Below are 14,304 nucleotides of genomic sequence, written 5' to 3'. Positions count from 1 at the left end.
CACCCTCTGAGTGTTCTTTGTGAGGAAGTAGTGTGTGGTTATCCCAGGAGGCCCCTTTGTTTCATTTTCTCTGCTGCTGACTCGACACAGGCACCTTTCTCTTTCTCCATCTGTCGCTCTACCCCAGTCTTATGTCCCCATCAGTCTCTCTGGAGCTCACTCTGGTATATACATGCATCTGTCCTCTCAACCTGTCTCTGGGCACATACTTAAATGTCCAGTAGAGAAGATTGTGAACTCTCCCTGTTTCGCGAGGTGGCAGTCAGCCTCCAGAGCTGTGTTCCGGAGGCTGCCGGAATGGCCGAGCGGTGTAAGGTGCCACATTCAAGAGCAGTATCTTCCCCAGTCCTGTGATCAAATACCGCTGCAGACATAAAGTAGTTTTCATACCTACCTTAATCATAACACCAGCGGGGATGAGACCTTAAACTCCTCATTTTGACAGGATGGGGGGGAACAGAACGGACCGGAGCGGACTCCGAGCTCGCTGTAAGCACGGGCGGCTCAGGCTAGGAAAGGCTCGGCCTAGGACCGCTCCCAGCGGCGCCTCCCAGGGCGGGAAGTGCTGCGTTGTGTGGAGTCCTGTGGGAATCGTGAGGCAAACTGCAGGATGTGTGTTTGTGTATTTTTAAGCCTCAGCAAAATATCTGAAAAAGGTGAGAGTTAATGTTAAACCCGAAAAGGGAGAAGCCTTTAAAAAGCATCACGCCCAACGTGGGGCTCGAACCCACGACCCTGAGATTTAGAGTCTCATGCTCTACCAACGGAGCTAGCCGGGCTGCTGTGCCTATGACATTTCACACACCCTCTGTGTGTTCTTTGTGAGGAAGTAGTGTGTGGTTATCCAAGGAGGCCCCTTTGTTTCCTTTTCTCTGCTGCTGACTCGACACAGGCACCTTTCTCTTTCTCCATCTCTCGCTCTACCCCAGTCTTAAGTCCCCATCAGTCTCTCTGGAGCTCACTCTGGTACATACATGCATCTGTACTCTCAACCTGTCTCTGGGAACATACTTAAATGTCCAGTAGAGAACAGTGTGAACTCTCCCTGTTTCGCGAGGTGGCAGTCAGCCTCCAGAGCCATGTTCCGGAGGCTGCCGGAATGGCCGAGCGGTGTAAGGTGCACATTCAAGAGCAGTATCTTCCCCAGTCCTGTGATCAAATCCCACTGCCTGCCAAGTAGTTTTCATACCTACTTTAATCATAACACCAGCGGGGATGAGACTTTAAACTCCTCTTTTTGAAAGGATGGGAAGGGGGGGGGGACAGGACGGACAGGAGCGGTGTCCGAGCTCGCTGTAAGCACGGGCGGCTCAGGCTAGGAAAGGGAGCAGGAAAGGCTCGGCCATGACCACTCCCAGCGGTGCCTCCCAGGGCGGGAAGTGCTGCGTTGTGTGGAGTCCTGTGGGAATCGTGAGGCAAACTGCAGGATGTGTGTGTGTGTAGTTTTAAGCCACAGCGAAATATCTGAAAAAGGTTAGAGTTAATGTTAAACCCCAAAATGGAGAAGCCTTTAAAAAGCATCACACCCAACGTGGGGCTCGAACCCACAACCCTGAGATTAAGAGTCTCATGCTCTACCAACTGAGCTAGCCGGGCTGCTGTGCCTTTGTTGTTTCACACACCCTCTGTGTGTTCTTTGTGAGGAAGTAGTGTGTGGTTATCCCAGGAGGCCCCTTTGTTTCATTTTCTCTGCTGCTGACTCGACACAGGCACCTTTCTCTTTCTCCATCTCTCGCTCTACCCCAGTCTTATGTCCCCATCAGTCTCTCTGGAGCTCACTCTGGTACATACATGCATCTGTCCTCTCAACCTGTCTCTGGGCACATACTTAAATGTCCAGTAGAGAACAGTGTGAACGCTCCCTGTTTCACGAGGTGGCAATCAGCCTCCAGAGCCATGTTCTGGAGGCTGCCGGAATGGCCGAGCGGTGTAAGGTGCCACATTCAAGAGCAGTATCTTTCCCAGTCCCGTGATCAAATCCCGCTGCCGACATAAAGTAGTTTTCATACCTACTTTAATCATAACACCAGCGAGGATGAGACCTTAAACTCCTCTTTTTGAAAGGATGGGGGGGACAGGACGGACCGGAGCGGTCTCCAAGCTCGCTGTAAGCACAGGCGGCTCAGGCTAGGAAAGGGCGCAGGAAAGGCTCGGCCTAGGACCATTCCCAGCGGCGCCTCCCAGGGCGGGAAGTGCTGCGTTGTGTGGAGTCCTATGGGAATCGTGAGGCAAACTGCAGGATGCTTGTGTGTGTAGTTTTAAGCCTCAGCGAAATATCTGAAAAAGGTGAGAGTTAATGTTAAACCCGAAAAAGGAGAAGCCTTTAAAAAGCATCACGCCCAACATGGGGCTCGAACCCACAACCCTGAGATTAAGAGTCTCATGCACTACCCACTGCGCTAGCCGGACTGCTGTGCCTATGTCATTTCACACACCCTCTGTGTGTTCTTTGTGAGGAAGTAGTGTGTGGTTATCCCAGGAGGCCCCTTTGTTTCATTTTTTCTGCTGCTGACTCGACACAGGCACCTTTCTCTTTCTCCATCTCTCGCTCTACCCCAGTCTTATGTCCCCATCAGTCTCTCTGGAGCTCAATCTGGTACATACATGCATCTGTCCTCTCAACCTGTCTCTGGGCACATACTTAAATGTCCAGTAGAGAACAGTGTGAACGCTCCCTGTTTCGCGAGGTGGCAGTCAGCCTCCAGAGCCGTGTTCGGGAGGCTGCCGAATGGCCGAGCGGTGTAAGGCGCCACATTCAAGAGCAGTATCTTCCCCAGTCTTGTGATCAAATCCTGCTGTCGACATAAAGTAGTTTTCATACCTACTTTAATCATAAAACCAGCGGGGATATGACCGTAAAACTCCTCTTTTTGAAAGGATGGGGGTGGACAGGACGGACCGGAGCGGACTCCGAGCTCGCTGTAAGCACGGGCGGCTCAGGCTAGGAAAGGGAGCAGGAAAGGCTCGGCCTAGGACCGCTCCCAGCGGCGCCTCCCAGGGCGGGAAGTGCTGCGTTGTGTGGAGTCCTGTGTGAATCGTGAGGCAAACTGCAGGATGTGTGTGTGTGTGTAGTTTTAAGCCTTAGCGAAATATATGAAAAAGGTGAGAGTTAATGTTAAACCCGAAAATGGAGAAGCCTTTAAAAAGCATCACGCCCAACGTAGGGCTTGAACCCACGACCCTGAGATTAAGAGTTTTATGCGGTACCGACTGAGCTAGCCAGGCTGCTGTTCCTATGTCATTTCACACACCCTCTGTGTGTTCTTTGTGAGGAAGTAGTGTGTGGTTATCCCAGGAGGCCCCTTTGTTTCATTTTCTCTGCTGCTGACTCGACACAGGCACCTTTCTCTTTCTCCATCTCTCGCTCTACCCCAGTCTTATGTCCCCATCAGTCTCTCTGGAGCTCACTCTGGTACATACATGCATCTGTACTCTCAACCTGTCTCTGGGCACATACTTAAATGTCCAGTAGAGAACAGTGTGAACTCTCCCTGTTTCGCGAGGTGGCAGTCAGCCTCCAGAGCCATGTTCCGGAGGCTGCCGGAATGGCCGAGCGGTGTAAGGTGCACATTCAAGAGCAGTATCTTCCCCAGTCCCGTGATCAAATCCCACTGCCTGCCAAGTAGTTTTCATACCTACTTTAATCATAACACCAGCGGGGATGAGACTTTAAACTCCTCTTTATGAAAGGATGGGAAGGGGGGGGGACAGGACGGACAGGAGCGGTGTCCGAGCTCGCTGTAAGCACGGGCGGCTCAGGCTAGGAAAGGGAGCAGGAAAGGCTCGGCCATGACCACTCCCAGCGGTGCCTCCCAGGGCGGGAAGTGCTGCGTTGTGTGGAGTCCTGTGGGAATCGTGAGGCAAACTGCAGGATGTGTGTGTGTGTAGTTTTAAGCCACAGCGAAATATCTGAAAAAGGTTAGAGTTAATGTTAAACCCCAAAATGGAGAAGCCTTTAAAAAGCATCAGACCCAACGTGGGGCTCAAACCCACAACCCTGAGATTAAGAGTCTCATGCTCTACCAACTGAGCTAGCCGGGCTGCTGTGCCTTTGTTATTTCACACACCCTCTGTGTGTTCTTTGTGAGGAAGTAGTGGGTGGTTATCCCAGGAGGCCCCTTTGTTTCATTTTCTCTGCTGCTGACTCGACACAGGCACCTTTCTCTTTCTCCATCTCTCGCTCTACCCCAGTCTTATGTCCCCATCAGTCTCTCTGGAGCTCACTCTGGTACATACATGCATCTGTCCTCTCAACCTGTCTCTGGGCACATACTTAAATGTCCAGTAGAGAACAGTGTGAACGCTCCCTTTTTCACAAGGTGGCAGTCAGCCTCCAGAGCCATGTTCTGGAGGCTGCCGGAATGGCCGAGCGGTGTAAGGTGCCACATTCAAGAGCAGTATCTTTCCCAGTCCCGTGATCAAATCCCGCTGCCTACATAAAGTAGTTTTCATACCTACTTTAATCATAACACCAGCGAGGATGAGACCTTAAACTCCTCTTTTTGAAAGGATGGGGGGGACAGGACGGACCGGAGCGGTCTCCAAGCTCGCTGTAAGCACAGGCGGCTCAGGCTAGGAAAGGGCGCAGGAAAGGCTCGGCCTAGGACCATTCCCAGCGGCGCCTCCCAGGGCGGGAAGTGCTGCGTTGTGTGGAGTCCTATGGGAATCGTGAGGCAAACTGCAGGATGCTTGTGTGTGTAGTTTTAAGCCTCAGCGAAATATCTGAAAAAGGTGAGAGTTAATGTTAAACCCGAAAAAGGAGAAGCCTTTAAAAAGCATCACGCTCAACATGGGGCTCGAACCCACAACCCTGAGATTAAGAGTCTCATGCACTACCCACTGCGCTAGCCGGACTGCTGTGCCTATGTCATTTCACACACCCTCTGTGTGTTCTTTGTGAGGAAGTAGTGTGTGGTTATCCCAGGAGGCCCCTTTGTTTCATTTTCTCTGCTGCTGACTCGACACAGGCACTTTTCTCTTTCTCCATCTCTCGCTCTACCCCAGTCTTATGTCCCCATCAGTCTCTCTGGAGCTCACTCTGGTACATACATGCATCTGTCCTCTCAACCTGTCTCTAGGCACATACTTAAATGTCCAGTAGAGAACAGAGTGAACTCTCACGGTTTCGCGAGGTGGCAGTCAGCCTCCAGAGCCGTGTTCCGAAGGCTGCCGGAATGGCTGAGCGGTGTAAGGTGCCACATTCCAGAGCAGTATCTTCCCCAGTCCTGTGATCAAATCCCACTTCCGACATAAAGTAGTTTTCATACCTACTTTAATCATAACACCAGCAGGGATGAGACCTTAAATTCCTCTTTTTGAAAGGGTGGGGGGGGGGCAGGACGGACCGGAGCGGACTCCGAGCTCGCTGTAAGCACGGGTGGCTCAGGCTAGGAAAGGGTGCAGGAAAGGCTCGGCCTAGGACCGCTCCCAGCGGCGCCTCCCAGGGCGGGAAGTGCTGCGTTGTGTGGAGTCCTGTGGGAATCGTGAGGAAACTAAAGGATGTGTGTGTGTGTGTAGTTTTAAGCCTTAGCGAAATATCTGAAAAAGGTGAGAGTTAATGTTAAACCCGAAAATGGAGAAGCATTTAAAAAGCATCACGCCCAACGTAGGGCTCGAACCCACGACCCTGAGATTAAGAGTCTCATGCTCTACCGACTGAGCTAGCCGGGATGCTGTGCCTATGTCATTTCACACACCCTCTGTGTGTTCTTTGTGAGGAAGTAGTGTGTGGTTATCCCAGGAGGCCCCTTTGTTTCATTTTCTCTGCTGCTGACTCGACACAGGCACCTTTCTCTTTCTCCATCTCTCGCTCTACCCCAGTCTTATGTCCTCATCAGACTCTCTGGAGCTCACTCTGGTACATACATGCATCTGTCCTCTCAACCTGTCTCTGGGCACATACTTAAATGTCCAGTAGAGAACAGTGTGAACTCTCCCTGTTTCGCGAGGTGGCAGTCAGCCTCCAGAGTCATGTTCCGGAGGCTGCCGGAATGGCTGAGCGGTGTAAGGCACCACATTCAAGAGCAGTATCTTCCCCAGTCCTGTGATCTAATCCCGCTGCTGACATAAAGTAGTTTTCATACCTACTTTAATCATAACACCAGCAGGGAAGAGACTTTAAATTCCTCTTTTTGAAAGGATGGGGGGGACAGGATGGATCGGAGCGGACTCCGAGCTCGCTGTAAGCACGGGCGGCTCAGGCTAGGAAAGGGCGCAGGAAAGGCTCGGCCTAGAACCGCTCCCAGCGGCGCCTCCCAGGGCAGGAAGTGCTGCGTTGTGTGGAGTCCTGTGGGAATCGTGAGGCAAACTGCAGGATGTGTGTTTGTGTATTTTTAAGCCTCAGCAAAATATCTGAAAAAGGTGAGAGTTAATGTTAAACCCGAAAAGGGAGAAGCCTTTAAAAAGCATCACGCCCAACATGGTGCTCCAACCCACGACCCTGAGATTAAGAGTCTCATGCTCTACCGACTGAGCTAGCCGGGCTGCTGTGCCTATGACATTTCACACACCCTCTGTGTGTTCTTTGTGAGGAAGTAGTGTGTGGTTATCCCAGGAGGCCCCTTTGTTTCATTTTCTCTGCTGCTGACTCGACACAGGCACCTTTCTCTTTCTCCATCTCTCGCTCTACCCCAGTCTTATGTCCCCATCAGTCTCTCTGGAGCTCACTCTGGTACATACATGCATCTGTCCTCTCAACCTGTCTCTGGGCACATACTTAAATGTCCAGTAGAGAACAGTGTGAACGCTCCCTGTTTCGCGGGGTGGCAGTCAGCCTCCAGAGCTGTGCTCCGGAGGCTGCCGGAATGGCCGAGCGGTGTAAGGCGCCACATTCAAGAGCAGTATCTTCCCCAGTCCTGTGATCAAATCCTGCTGTCGCCATAAAGTAGTTTTCATACCTACTTTAATCATAAAACCAGCGGGGATGAGACCGTAAAACTCCTCTTTTTGAAAGGATGGGGGTGGACAGGACGGACCGGAGCGTACTCCGAGCTCGCTGTAAGCACAGGTGGCTCAGGCTAGGAAAGGGCGCAGGAAAGGCTCGGCCTAGGACCGCTCCCAGCGGCGCCTCCCAGGGCGGGAAGTGCTGCGTTGTGTGGAGTCATGTGGGAATCGTGAGGCAAACTGCAGGATGTGTGTGTGTGTAGTTTTAAGCCTCAGCGAAATATCTGAAAAAGGTGAGAGTTAATGTTAAACCCGAAAATGGAGAAGCCTTTAAAAAGCATCACGCCCAACGTAGGGCTCGAACCCACGACCCTGAGATTAAGAGTCTCATGCTCTACCGACTGAGCTAGCCAGGCTGCTGTGCCCATGTCATTTCACACACCCTCTGTGTGTTCTTTGTGAGGAAGTAGTGTGTGGTTATCCCAGGAGGCCCCTTTGTTTCATTTTCTCTGCTGCTGACTCGACACAGGCACCTTTCTCTTTCTCCATCTCTCGCTCTACCCCAGTCTTATGTCCCCATCAGTCTCTCTGGAGCTCACTCTGGTACATACATGCATCTGTCCTCTCAACCTGTCTCTGGGCACATACTTAAATGTCCAGTAGAGAACAGTGTGAACGCTCCCTTTTTCACGAGGTGGCAGGCAGCCTCCAGAGCCATGTTCTGGAGGCTGCCGGAATGGCCGAGCGGTGTAAGGTGCCACATTCAAGAGCAGTATCTTTCCCAGTCCCGTGATCAAATCCCGCTGCCGACATAAAGTAGTTTTCATACCTACTTTAATCATAACACCAGCGAGGATGAGACCTTAAACTCCTCTTTTTGAAAGGATGGGGGGGACAGGACGGACCGGAGCGGTCTCCAAGCTCGCTGTAAGCACAGGCGGCTCAGGCTAGGAAAGGGCGCAGGAAAGGCTCGGCCTAGGACCATTCCCAGCGGCGCCTCCCAGGGCGGGAAGTGCTGCGTTGTGTGGAGTCCTATGGGAATCGTGAGGCAAACTGCAGGATGCTTGTGTGTGTAGTTTTAAGCCTCAGCGAAATATCTGAAAAAGGTGAGAGTTAATGTTAAACCCGAAAAAGGAGAAGCCTTTAAAAAGCATCACGCCCAACATGGGGCTCGAACCCACAACCCTGAGATTAAGAGTCTCATGCACTACCCACTGCGCTAGCCGGACTGCTGTGCCTATGTCATTTCACACACCCTCTGTGTGTTCTTTGTGAGGAAGTAGTGTGTGGTTATCCCAGGAGGCCCCTTTGTTTCATTTTCTCTGCTGCTGACTCGACACAGGCACTTTTCTCTTTCTCCATCTCTCGCTCTACCCCAGTCTTATGTCCCCATCAGTCTCTCTGGAGCTCACTCTGGTACATACATGCATCTGTCCTCTCAACCTGTCTCTAGGCACATACTTAAATGTCCAGTAGAGAACAGAGTGAACTCTCACGGTTTCGCGAGGTGGCAGTCAGCCTCCAGAGCCGTGTTCCGAAGGCTGCCGGAATGGCTGAGCGGTGTAAGGTGCCACATTCCAGAGCAGTATCTTCCCCAGTCCTGTGATCAAATCCCATTTCCGACATAAAGTAGTTTTCATACCTACTTTAATCATAACACCAGCAGGGATGAGACCTTAAATTCCTCTTTTTGAAAGGGTGGGGGGGGGGCAGGACGGACCGGAGCGGACTCCGAGCTCGCTGTAAGCACGGGTGGCTCAGGCTAGGAAAGGGTGCAGGAAAGGCTCGGCCTAGGACCGCTCCCAGCGGCGCCTCCCAGGGCGGGAAGTGCTGCGTTGTGTGGAGTCCTGTGGGAATCGTGAGGAAACTAAAGGATGTGTGTGTGTGTGTAGTTTTAAGCCTTAGCGAAATATCTGAAAAAGGTGAGAGTTAATGTTAAACCCGAAAATGGAGAAGCCTTTAAAAAGCATCACGCCCAACGTAGGGCTCGAACCCACGACCCTGAGATTAAGAGTCTCATGCTCTACCGACTGAGCTAGCCGGGATGCTGTGCCTATATCATTTCACACACCCTCTGTGTGTTCTTTGTGAGGAAGTAGTGTGTGGTTATCCCAGGAGGCCCCTTTGTTTCATTTTCTCTGCTGCTGACTCGACACAGGCACCTTTCTCTTTCTCCATCTCTCGCTCTACCCCAGTCTTATGTCCTCATCAGACTCTCTGGAGCTCACTCTGGTACATACATGCATCTGTCCTCTCAACCTGTCTCTGGGCACATACTTAAATGTCCAGTAGAGAACAGTGTGAACTCTCCCTGTTTCGCGAGGTGGCAGTCAGCCTCCAGAGCCATGTTCCGGAGGCTGCCGGAATGGCTGAGCGGTGTAAGGCACCACATTCAAGAGCAGTATCTTCCCCAGTCCTGTGATCTAATCCTGCTGCTGACATAAAGTAGTTTTCATACCTACTTTAATCATAACACCAGCAGGGAAGAGACTTTAAATTCCTCTTTTTGAAAGGATGGGGGGGACAGGATGGATCGGAGCGGACTCCGAGCTCGCTGTAAGCACGGGCGGCTCAGGCTAGGAAAGGGCGCAGGAAAGGCTCGGCCTAGAACCGCTCCCAGCGGCGCCTCCCAGGGCAGGAAGTGCTGCGTTGTGTGGAGTCCTGTGGGAATCGTGAGGCAAACTGCAGGATGTGTGTTTGTGTATTTTTAAGCCTCAGCAAAATATCTGAAAAAGGTGAGAGTTAATGTTAAACCCGAAAAGGGAGAAGCCTTTAAAAAGCATCACGCCCAACATGGTGCTCCAACCCACGACCCTGAGATTAAGAGTCTCATGCTCTACCGACTGAGCTAGCCGGGCTGCTGTGCCTATGACATTTCACACACCCTCTGTGTGTTCTTTGTGAGGAAGTAGTGTGTGGTTATCCCAGGAGGCCCCTTTGTTTCATTTTCTCTGCTGCTGACTCGACACAGGCACCTTTCTCTTTCTCCATCTCTCGCTCTACCCCAGTCTTATGTCCCCATCAGTCTCTCTGGAGCTCACTCTGGTACATACATGCATCTGTCCTCTCAACCTGTCTCTGGGCACATACTTAAATGTCCAGTAGAGAACAGTGTGAACGCTCCCTGTTTCGCGGGGTGGCAGTCAGCCTCCAGAGCTGTGCTCCGGAGGCTGCCGGAATGGCCGAGCGGTGTAAGGTGCCACATTCAAGAGCAGTATCTTCCCCAGTCCTGTGATCAAATCCTGCTGTCGACATAAAGTAGTTTTCATACCTACTTTAATCATAAAACCAGCGGGGATGAGACCGTAAAACTCCTCTTTTTGAAAGGATGGGGGTGGACAGGACGGACCGGAGCGTACTCCGAGCTCGCTGTAAGCACAGGTGGCTCAGGCTAGGAAAGGGCGCAGGAAAGGCTCGGCCTAGGACCGCTCCCAGCGGCGCCTCCCAGGGCGGGAAGTGCTGCATTGTGTGGAGTCCTGTGGGAATCGTGAGGCAAACTGCAGGATGTGTGTGTGTGTAGTTTTAAGCCTCAGCAAAATATCTGAAAAAGGTGAGAGTTAATGTTAAACCCGAAAATGGAGAAGCCTTTAAAAAGCATCACGCCCAACGTAGGGCTCGAACCCACGACCCTGAGATTAAGAGTCTCATGCTCTACCGACTGAGCTAGCCAGGCTGCTGTGCCCTTGTCATTTCACACACCCTCTGTGTGTTCTTTGTGAGGAAGTAGTGTGTGGTTATCCAAGGAGGCCCCTTTGTTTCATTTTCTCTGCTGCTGACTCGACACAGGCACCTTTCTCTTTCTCCATCTCTCGCTCTACCCCAGTCTTATGTCCCCATCAGTCTCTCTGGAGCTCACTCTGGTACATACATGCATCTGTCCTCTCAACCTGTCTCTTGGCACATACTTAAATGTCCAGTAGAGAACAGTGTGAACTCTCCCTGTTTCGCAAGGTGGCAGTCAGCCTCCAGGGCCATGTTCCTGAGGCTGCCGGAATGGCCGAGTGGTGTAAGGTGCCACATTCAAGAGCAGTATCTTCCCCAGTCCCGTGATCAAATCCTGCTGCTGACATAAAGTAGTTTTCATACCTACTTTAATCATAACACCAGCGGAGATGAGACCTTAAACTCCTCTTTTTGAAAGGATGGGGGGGACAGGACGGACCGGAGCGGACTCCGAGCTCGCTGTAAGCACGGGCGGCTCAGGCTAGGAAAGGGCGCAGGAAAGGCTCGGCCTAGGATCACTCCCAGCGGCGCCTCCCAGGGCGGGAAGTGCTGCGTTGTGTGGAGTCCTGTGGGAATCGTGAGGCAAACTGCAGGATGTGTGTGTGTGTAGTTTTAAGCCTCAGCGAAATATCTGAAAAAGGTGAGAGTTAATGTTAAACCCGAAAATGGAGAAGCCTTTAAAAAGCATCACACCCAACGTGGGGCTCGAACCCACGACCCTGAGATTAAGAGTCTCATGCTCTACCGACTGAGCTAGCCGGGCTGTTGTTCCTATATCATTTCACACACCCTCTGTGTGTTCTTTGTGAGGAAGTAGTGTGTGGTTATCCCAGGAGGCCCCTTTGTTTCATTTTCTCTGCTGCTGACTCGACACAGGCACTTTTCTCTTTCTCCATCTCTCGCTCTACCCCAGTCTTATGTCCCCATCAGTCTCTCTGGAGCTCACTCTGGTACATACATGCATCTGTCCTCTCAACCTGTCTCTAGGCACATACTTAAATGTCCAGTAGAGAACAGAGTGAACTCTCACGGTTTCGCGAGGTGGCAGTCAGCCTCCAGAGCCGTGTTCCGAAGGCTGCCGGAATGGCTGAGCGGTGTAAGGTGCCACATTCCAGAGCAGTATCTTCCCCAGTCCTGTGATCAAATCCCACTTCCGACATAAAGTAGTTTTCATACCTACTTTAATCATAACACCAGCGGGGATGAGACATTAAATTCCTCTTTTTGAAAGGGTCGGGGGGGGGGCAGGACGGACCGGAGCGGACTCCGAGCTCGCTGTAAGCACAGGTGGCTCAGGCTAGGAAAGGGCGCAGGAAAGGCTCGGTCTAGGACCGCTCCCAGCGGCGCCTCCCAGGGCGGGAAGTGCTGCGTTGTGTGGAGTCCTGTGGGAATCGTGAGGAAACTAAAGGATGTGTGTGTGTGTGTAGTTTTAAGCCTTAGCGAAATATCTGAAAAAGGTGAGAGTTAATGTTAAACCCGAAAATTGAGAAGCCTTTAAAAAGCATCACGCCCAACGTAGGGCTCGAACCCACGACCCTGAGATTAAGAGTCTCATGCTCTACCGACTGAGCTAGCCGGGATGCTGTGCCTATGTCATTTCACACACCCTCTGTGTGTTCTTTGTGAGGAAGTAGTGTGTGGTTATCCCAGGAGGCCCCTTTGTTTCATTTTCTCTGCTGCTGACTCGACACAGGCACCTTTCTCTTTCTCCATCTCTCGCTCTACCCCAGTCTTATGTCCTCATCAGACTCTCTGGAGCTCACTCTGGTACATACATGCATCTGTCCTCTCAACCTGTCTCTGGGCACATACTTAAATGTCCAGTAGAGAACAGTGTGAACTCTCCCTGTTTCGCGAGGTGGCAGTCAGCCTCCAGAGCCGTGTTCCGGGGGCTGCCGGAATGGCTGAGCGGTGTAAGGCACCACATTCAAGAGCAGTATCTTCCCCAGTCCTGTGATCTAATCCCGCTGCTGACATAAAGTAGTTTTCATACCTACTTTAATCATAACACCAGCAGGGAAGAGACTTTAAATTCCTCTTTTTGAAAGGATGGGGGGGACAGGATGGATCGGAGCGGACTCCGAGCTCGCTGTAAGCACGGGCGGCTCAGGCTAGGAAAGGGCGCAGGAAAGGCTCGGCCTAGGACCGCTCCCAGCGGCGCCTCCCAGGGCGGGAAGTGCTGCGTTGTGTGGAGTCCTGTGGGAATCGTGAGGAAACTAAAGGATGTGTGTGTGTGTGTAGTTTTAAGCCTTAGCGAAATATCTGAAAAAGGTGAGAGTTAATGTTAAACCCGAAAATGGAGAAGCCTTTAAAAAGCATCACGCCCAACGTAGGGCTCGAACCCACGACCCTGAGATTAAGAGTCTCATGCTCTACCGACTGAGCTAGCCGGGATGCTGTGCCTATGTCATTTCACACACCCTCTGTGTGTTCTTTGTGAGGAAGTAGTGTGTGGTTATCCCAGGAGGCCCCTTTGTTTCATTTTCTCTGCTGCTGACTCGACACAGGCACCTTTCTCTTTCTCCATCTCTCGCTCTACCCCAGTCTTATGTCCTCATCAGACTCTCTGGAGCTCACTCTGAGAACAGTGTGAACTCTCCCTGTTTCGCGAGGTGGCAGTCAGCCTCCAGAGCCATGTTCCGGAGGCTGCCGGAATGGCTGAGCGGTGTAAGGCACCACATTCAAGAGCAGTATCTTCCCCAGTCCTGTGATCTAATCCCGCTGCTGACATAAAGTAGTTTTCATACCTACTTTAATCATAACACCAGCAGGGAAGAGACTTTAAATTCCTCTTTTTGAAAGGATGGGGGGGACAGGATGGATCGGAGCGGACTCCGAGCTCGCTGTAAGCACGGGCGGCTCAGGCTAGGAAAGGGCGCAGGAAAGGCTCGGCCTAGAACCGCTCCCAGCGGCGCCTCCCAGGGCAGGAAGTGCTGCGTTGTGTGGAGTCCTGTGGGAATCGTGAGGCAAACTGCAGGATGTGTGTTTGTGTATTTTTAAGCCTCAGCAAAATATCTGAAAAAGGTGAGAGTTAATGTTAAACCCGAAAAGGGAGAAGCCTTTAAAAAGCATCACCCCCAACGTGGTGCTCGAACCCACGACCCTGAGATTAAGAGTCTCATGCTCTACCGACTGAGCTAGCCGGGCTGCTGTGGCTATGACATTTCACACACCCTCTGTGTGTTCTTTGTGAGGAAGTAGTGTGTGGTTATCCCAGGAGGCCCCTTTGTTTCATTTTCTCTGCTGCTGACTCGACACAGGCACCTTTCTCTTTCTCCATCTCTCGCTCTACCCCAGTCTTATGTCCCCATCAGTCTCTCTGGAGCTCACTCTGGTACATACATGCATCTGTCCTCTCAACCTGTCTCTGGGCACATACTTAAATGTCCAGTAGAGAACAGTGTGAACGCTCCCTGTTTCGCGGGGTGGCAGTCAGCCTCCAGAGCTGTGCTCCGGAGGCTGCCGGAATGGCCGAGCGGTGTAAGGTGCCACATTCAAGAGCAGTATCTTCCCCAGTCCTGTGATCAAATCCTGCTGTCGACATAAAGTAGTTTTCATACCTACTTTAATCATAAAACCAGCGGGGATGAGACCGTAAAACTCCTCTTTTTGAAAGGATGGGGGTGGACAGGACGGACCGGAGCGTACTCCGAGCTCGCTGTAAGCACAGGTGGCTCAGGCTAGGAAAGGGCGCAGGAA

At 51.9% G+C, this 14,304-nt stretch overlaps 1 non-coding gene across 1 annotated transcript; it reads right to left on the bottom strand.

The window, feature by feature from the left end:
- Positions 1–11,295: 11,295 nt before the first annotated feature.
- TRNAK-CUU (transfer RNA lysine (anticodon CUU)) lies at positions 11,296–11,368 on the bottom strand. Its single transcript has one exon. It is a non-coding gene; the product is annotated as a tRNA-Lys (tRNA).
- Positions 11,369–14,304: the final 2,936 nt, after the last annotated feature.

Source organism: Pleurodeles waltl, chromosome 6, assembly GCF_031143425.1.
Source record: "Pleurodeles waltl isolate 20211129_DDA chromosome 6, aPleWal1.hap1.20221129, whole genome shotgun sequence".
NCBI classification, from domain to species: Eukaryota; Metazoa; Chordata; class Amphibia; order Caudata; family Salamandridae; genus Pleurodeles; species Pleurodeles waltl.
This window is presented reverse-complemented; position numbering and strand designations above follow the sequence as displayed.